At 47.7% G+C, this 7,310-nt stretch overlaps 1 pseudogene; it reads right to left on the bottom strand.

Annotated features, from left to right (window-relative positions):
* Positions 1–2,339: 2,339 nt before the first annotated feature.
* LOC111530575 lies at positions 2,340–2,438 on the bottom strand (annotated as a pseudogene).
* Positions 2,439–7,310: the final 4,872 nt, after the last annotated feature.

Below are 7,310 nucleotides of genomic sequence, written 5' to 3' on the forward strand. Positions count from 1 at the left end.
AATCCTTGTACCAGCCTGTTAATGCCTTCTTCCATCTGCAGCAAAGCCAACAAGCAGAGCAAATTTACGAGAGAGTGGTGCTTGGTGAGTGTGGAACGGGAGCATTGCAAAACACCGCACATTTTCACTTTGGGGCTCTTTTCCAGCACTCAGGGTGCACTTCTTACCTTCATTTTCAGAACAGAATGCTGTCCTTAGAGATGCCTATCATGTTTGTTTCTGTGTAACCTTACTCATATCACGCTGTGTTTTCTTGAGGACACATCAAGATCATCTTGGTTGACCTTCACAGATTAACAAGTTTCTTTCAGTACATGTTTACCCTTAAATGTGACAGTGAGTCATTGCTAAAAATGGTTTATCTCCTATTCTTATCCAATTCCGAATCAATTATGACCAGCCACTTTTACGGAGTTAAATTTCTGAACTTACCCCAGAATTTGGCCTGAATGCTTCTGTACATAGTAAGAAGACTTCATCTGTTGCCGTAATTAAAAAGCCATCCTTCATTCCAGCCCATGTTTACTCCTCCAGGCATGTGTGACTAATTGCAGGAATTTATTACATGCTTAGTGGTCTCGGTGGTATGTCCTAAATGTTGTTTTCTCGACATTTGATTGTTCAGTCGAAGCCTTTATACATCTTTCAGCAGCAGGGCATGAATAAAGAATGACGTTCCTTCACAATGGCACTAGGATGGGCCAGGGATTGCAGAGGAATTGGAGGGAGGGAAGAGAAGGAGAGACGCTTACAAATACAAGACCGCTTCTGCCTCTGGTGGATCTCAACTGGGTATGATTTTGTTTATTTGTTTTGAGACAGAGTTTTGCTCTTGTTGCCCAGGCTGGAGTGCAATGGCACGATCTCAGCTCACTGCAACCTCTGCCTCCCGGGTTCAAGCAATCCTCCTGCCTCAGCCTCCCAAGTAGCTGGGACTACCAGCATGCACCACCTTGCCCGGCTAATTCTGTGTATTTAGTAGAGACGGGGCCTCACCATATTGGTCAGGCTGGTCTCAGACTCCTGACCTCAGGTGATCCACCAGCCTCGACCTCCCAAAGTGCTGGGATTACAGGCATGAGCCACCGTGCCCAGCCGGTACGCTTTTATTTTCCAAGATTGTTAAATGAAAGGGCAGCTGTTCCAGAGACTCAAGCCCTGCCACTGAAGCAACATTTAGCTTCAATCATTCAGCATACTGTCTGCCTTATAAGCCGATGTTTCAGAAGTGCTCTGAGAGCTGCCCACCCTGGGGTCTACAGGACCCAGTGTTGGACACACGGTTAATTGGCAGGCCTGAAATACCAACATGTCATGGACGGTCCAGTCAGGATGCTGTCATGAGGCCAGTGTGGTTTCTTTGGGAGCAGCCTTTCAGAAGAAGAAGAGATCGTTTTTGTCAGCTGCCCTGGGAGCAGGCCTGGCTGCTGCATGTGGCAGATGGGGTATTCCATCTGTTTTCTCTCGGGAGTGGTCTTGAGTCCTCACTTGTCCCATGACAGACATGCCTCAGAAAACAGTGCAGTACGTGAGCGGGTAGCATCACCAGAGACTCCACCAGAAATTAGTGCAGGCCTTAGTGAGCCCTGAGTCAACAACCCGTGCACAGGATCTTCCCCCACTGGCAGCTGCAAACCTCACTGAGGCACAAACCCAACACCATACCCAAAACAAGCACAGCTATCCATCCTCCAACCCCTTCTCTCTGTGCTTCCTGCCCCAGTTACCAGCACCACCGTCCACCCAGAAACGTGGAGATCCGTCCCAACGAGTCCTTTCTCTCACCCCCAGAGCAACCCATCGACAAGTTCAGCCATTTGTCCCCCAACTTTTCTCAAATCTACCCATTTTTCTGCATCTCAACTCCAGCACCTTACTCCAAGTGACAGCCAACTCTCTCCTAAAGAACTCTGACAGCTATCCACCTGGTCAGCCACATTCACTGCCCCTCCAACCACTCTCACCCCAGTCCAGGGGGACTTTTTTTTTTTTTTTTTTTAACACAAATTATGTCACTGCCTGAATAAAAGCTTTTCAGTAATCTTTCACTGGCCTTGAGACAAAGACCGATAATCAGGTTCTGCAACTCCAGGATCATCTTGGGCCACCCGCCACCCCACAAATCTCAGCACACAAGTCCTGGCTGCTGGGTTTCCTCTTGGTCCAGGAACACTTGGACCTGATGCTCCCTCTGCCTGCAATGGGGCTTTTGCAACTCCACCTATTCTCTCTTTTTGAAAATTGTGATATGTATTATCACATACATAACATAAAATGTACCAGTTTAAGCACCGTAAGTGTACAGTACAGTGGCATTTAATGCCTTCACATTGTTGTACAGAAATATGAAATGTTTCATGAGTCCTCCTTGCACAGGGGCCGTGTGAATCTTTCCTGAATTGCTCCAGTTTTAGTACACGTGCTGCCGAAGTGAGCACCCTACCCCCTTTTGTCTATAAACTTTGACTCATCTTTGGATTTTGGCTTAAAAGTCACTTTTTCAGAGAAACCTTCAAAACCAGGCTCGGTGCCTCATCGCGCATCGCCTTGGCGTCAGAGCACTTGGTGGCAGTGATGTGACGGCAGATTGGTGTCTGTTCCTCTTACTAGACTGCAGGCTCCATGGAGGCAGCACCCAGGCCTGGAGGGTGTAAGGCACGTGGCTGGGTTCCGTACATCCTAGTTCAATGAACAACGCTTGAATGAATGAAGAAATGCAGTTCTGCCCACAGCGAAGACCACCCTTGACATTATTATAGAAAATCGTGTGGTTCTGTGGTGTCTTAAAAGCTATACCAGAGTAGGAGTTTGGCTTCACCTTTCGAAAACTAAAACCCATAGTGAAGTGTCTTTATTCCCTTTTCTCAAACAGAAGAGCAATTTTCCTCTAACCGTTAATTTGGTCTTCGTCTCTTACAAAAGAGGAAGCCACCTCGTCGTTTCTAGACGGTAGGTTTTCCATTGATTTTGTTCATCAAAGTTTCAAAACTAGCGAATCTAGAATCAGACTTCTGAAGCAGTTTGTAATTTCTGAAAGCTAATATGAAGTGGAACGTCTTTTTTTTTTTTTTTTTTTTTTTGCCCAGGTTGGAGTGCAGTGGCCAGATCTCAGCTCACTGCAAGCTCCACCTCCCGGGTTCACGCCATTCTCCTGCCTTAGCCTCCTGAGTAGCTGGGACTACAGGCTCCCGCCACCACGCCCGGCTAATTTTTTATATATATTTTTTTAGTAGAGACAGGGTTTCACCGTGTTAGCCAGGATGGTCTCGATCTCCTGACCTTGTGATTCGCCCGCCTGAGCCTTCCAAAGTGCTGGGATTACAGGCGTGAGCCACTGCGCCTGGCCAGAACTTCTTTTATGGTAAGACACTCAGCCCGATCCTACCCACCGTGTCTGCAGAGAAGCACCCTCTCACCCATCGGGGGTTGAGTGTGGAGCCTGCGATGGGTCTCCCTGGAACCCGAAGTGTGTCTGCACCCACCAAGTTCATGAAAAACTCAGCCATGCCGGACTCTAGGAAGCCCTGCTAACGGGCCAGATGGGGTGGGTCTAGAGTTTCAACCCTGAGTTAGAGCAAGAATAGGTGACATTCACTCACGCGACCCTTCACACTTTGTTACTCATAACACCAGGAGCAAGAGATGGACCTCATCTGCATCCACAACAGCATCCTAAGGGGAGAATGTTCAGAGGTCAAGCAGCTGGCCCAAGAGGCTTTCAAGGAGTGCTGGGCCAGATTTGTTATCTGATTTTAGTGCTAAAACTCTTGGACTTTTCACTCCACTTTGCTCCATGTGGCATTCACCACGGCATTTTTAGAAGCAACTTCCACTATAATGGCACCCTCGAAGCGGCATAAAGATCTGGCCATTTGCACATGGGCAAAGCCATACAAAATAGAGTGGCTGAACACTCAGACTCGACCACACACTCTGGTTGTTCAGCGTGTGTGGACTCTCTGGCTGATCAAAAGCCTGAGAGGGGGTAGCTCATGATGAGCAGGACTACCCGGTAATGCTAAGCCCCTAAAAGTCCTGGTCCCACGAGCCGTGCCCCAGGCTCTGCCTCTGCTGTTAGGAGCGTCCTGTGTAAACACCGTCTTGAAGCTGGAGTCTATTCTGGCTTTCCGCAGTTTCACTTAATCCTGGGGGGAAAAGCGAGGATGCCCTCTGCCTCCATGCGTAGACTCCCATAGGCTGGGTCCCCCGGGCTTCCTCTAAATCCCGCCGTCCCCACCCTCCTCATGGAGATCCCAGTGAAGAACACGCTAATCTCTTGGAGCAAGTGAGGAATGAAATGCATAAGGCTCCCACTGCAGGATCAGGGCGTGCTGAGATAACCCCTCCAGCTCTTGGCCCAGGAGGTGATAAAAGAGGCACCTGCCATGAAGTCACTGGCTGAAACCTCCACCCTTGTCCCTCAGTACCCCCGTCCAGCCTTGGCCCACTGAGCCAATGGTTCCAGTGACCCTAAACATCCCACAGTTCCGTATCTCCCATCTCCCCATGAGGTTTCCCTGCTTTCTGTCCACAAAGCTGCCTTTCATCACCTCTGTGGCGTATTCCCCTCCGTGCGCCCTCCATGCCCCTCGCCTCCTCTGCCCTTGGCCACAGCTCATTCCCCTCCATGTCAGCTGTCAGACTCCAACTGGAGCAGCCCTTGGGGCACTCAGCTTTGTTCACACAGCAACACACACACACACACACACACACACACACATCCCCCCAGACTTTTGTTCTCTGCCTCCTTTTAGGTTTTCCAAAGCCTTTGTTTGAAAAACAAATCTTCCCAGGACTCCCTCATCTTACCTCCATAGTCTCACCTTCCACCAGATTCCAAGAAGACTTCAAACCATTTGGGGTGTGGGGAAGTGTTTTATGATGGTTTCTGTTTTCATGATTGCAAAAAAGTCATTTTCACCATCATTATAATTATTATCTACCCTTGATTTCCACTCTGATCCCTACTTATATAATTGTTTCTCCTGACATAAAAACCTTCTGCTTTTGTATCCCTTTAAATTAATGGCTTTATTGCTGAATCTTAACTTTTTTGCCTTAAGAATAGCTTCCAGTGAGTTCTGCATTTTACGTTCTGTACCTGCTCATTTTTCCTTTCAGGTGTGTGTTTTTTTTTACATGATGACTTCACATGAGGACACACTGTAAGTGTCAAGGCATCAAGAACATGCTGTGGTCGGGGATCACATCTCCCTGAGGCACAGAGGATGGCTCTGTTTGTTCAGGTATTTATTCCTGTTCATTGACTCTTCCTTGCTTTTCGGGCAAAATCGATGCCCTTAGAAAACCACCAGAGGACCAGGCAGAGTGACTCGCGCCTGTAATCCCAGCACTCTGGGAGGCCGAGGTGAGAGGACCTCTTGAGCCTGGGTGGTCGAGACTGCAGTGAGCCATGATGGTGCCACTGCACTCCAGCCTGGGCGACCGAGCAAGAGCCTGTCTCAACAATAACAACAAAAAGACCCACCAGTAGTTGTAGAGAAATGCTAATGATTTTTTTAAGGGGAAATTCTTAAGTGCAACTAATCCATTATCAGGTGCTTACTTATATCCAGCACCTATAGTTTAAACCATTTTACTATTTTTTTTCTTTTTTTTTTTTTTTTTCTGAGACAGTCTTGCTCTGTCACCCAGGCTGGAGTGCAGTGTGGCCCAATCTCAGCTCACTGCAAGCTCCGCCTCGCGGGTTCACGCCATTCTCCTGCCTCAGCCTCCAGAGTAGCTGGGACTACAGGTGCCCGCCACCACACCCTGCTAATTTTCTGTATTTTTAGTAGAGACGGGGTTTCACCGTGTTAGCCAGGATGGTCTCCATCTCCTGACTTTGTGATCCGCCCTCCTCGGCCTCCCAAAGTGCTGGGATTATAGGCATGAGCCACTGCGCCTGGCTCCATTTTACTATTAAAATTATTCATGACCATGCATTTTAGAGGGCTCACTTAACAAACTTACTGTTGAAATTGCGGAAGTGGAAAGTGGGAAAGCAGCATCGAGGAGGAACAGCACATGGAATTGGAAGCAGCTACACAGCTTTCTTTAAGCTAATCTGAAAGGGCAGCGCCTGGCTACAAAGTTGGGCATTGTGTTGGGAATTAACTTGTCTTTCTGTACTGAGTGTTAAGCAAGGAGAAAGGTTGCTGTGCTCTTCCATGGACAGTGTTTGGTGCTGGGGGAGGATCTGAGTCTTCTGACAACAGCAACACAAGCTCTGACCAGTTCCTAAAGTGGAAGGTGCCCTGAGCCCGGTGGCCAGCATGGGAGGGAGCTGGGGTGATGGGGATGCTGTGCTCCCCAAACCCTCGGTCATTTGGTGAGTTCAAACCTGACTTCCTCCTGCCTCAAGAGTATAAACCAGAAGAGGATTTACAGGGACTTGACATCTAGCTTAGAAGAACAAACTAGTATAATGAGACCAAAATACAACTAGTCAGAGGCTTTTCCTTCTTCCTTCTCACACTGTCAATTTAGCAAAAGAGGCCTCAGTTGTCATGCTTTGTTCTCTATCCTGGGAAGATTCCTCAGCATATCACTTTCTTATGGCTGCTACATTCTTAGTATTTTATTCCAACGTCACCCACATTCTCCAGATGTAGAGGTTTTGGGGCCCAAAAGTGAAAATGGACATCTAGAAAATGAACAACATAACATTACTTGCACTTTTACATTTTCAGGACTTGGTACGTTTTAATTTACATAATGCCTTATACATAGTACTTGAAGCTTATTTTGCAGGTTAGAATATAAGATACATAGAACTTTTAACATTTCAATCATTCCCAGTCATGAAGCATCCGATTCAAACATAACCACTAACTCTGAAGACAAGGATTATCCACGTTTGTGTAACACATTATGCCCAAAACTCTCCGACTTAAAACAATCATAAACACGTATTACCTCTCGAAGTTTTCTGTGGGGCAAGGATTTATGAGCAGCTTCCCTGAGTGGTTCTGGCTCAGGCTCTCTCATGAGGCTAGAGTCAAAAAGTCAGGACTGCAGGGGCCCGATGACTTGAATGGCTGGAGAATCTACTTGCACACTGGTGAGCTCACACAGCCGGCACAATGCTTCTGGTTGCTGGCGTGTGGCCTCAGTTCCTCATCAAGCGTGCATCTCCCCAAGGCTGCTTGAGTGTCTTCATGATGGCGGATGCCTTCCCACAGAGTGTTCATCCTGAGAGAGAGCGAGCCAGGTGGAAGCTGTATCCTCCTTTTGATGGTCTAGTCTCAGAAGTCACATGGCCTCACTTCCACCACCTTTATTCACTAGTGGTGAGTCACTAAGTTCAG

Source organism: Piliocolobus tephrosceles, chromosome 14 (genome assembly GCF_002776525.5).
Source record: "Piliocolobus tephrosceles isolate RC106 chromosome 14, ASM277652v3, whole genome shotgun sequence".
NCBI lineage: Eukaryota > Metazoa > Chordata > Mammalia > Primates > Cercopithecidae > Piliocolobus > Piliocolobus tephrosceles.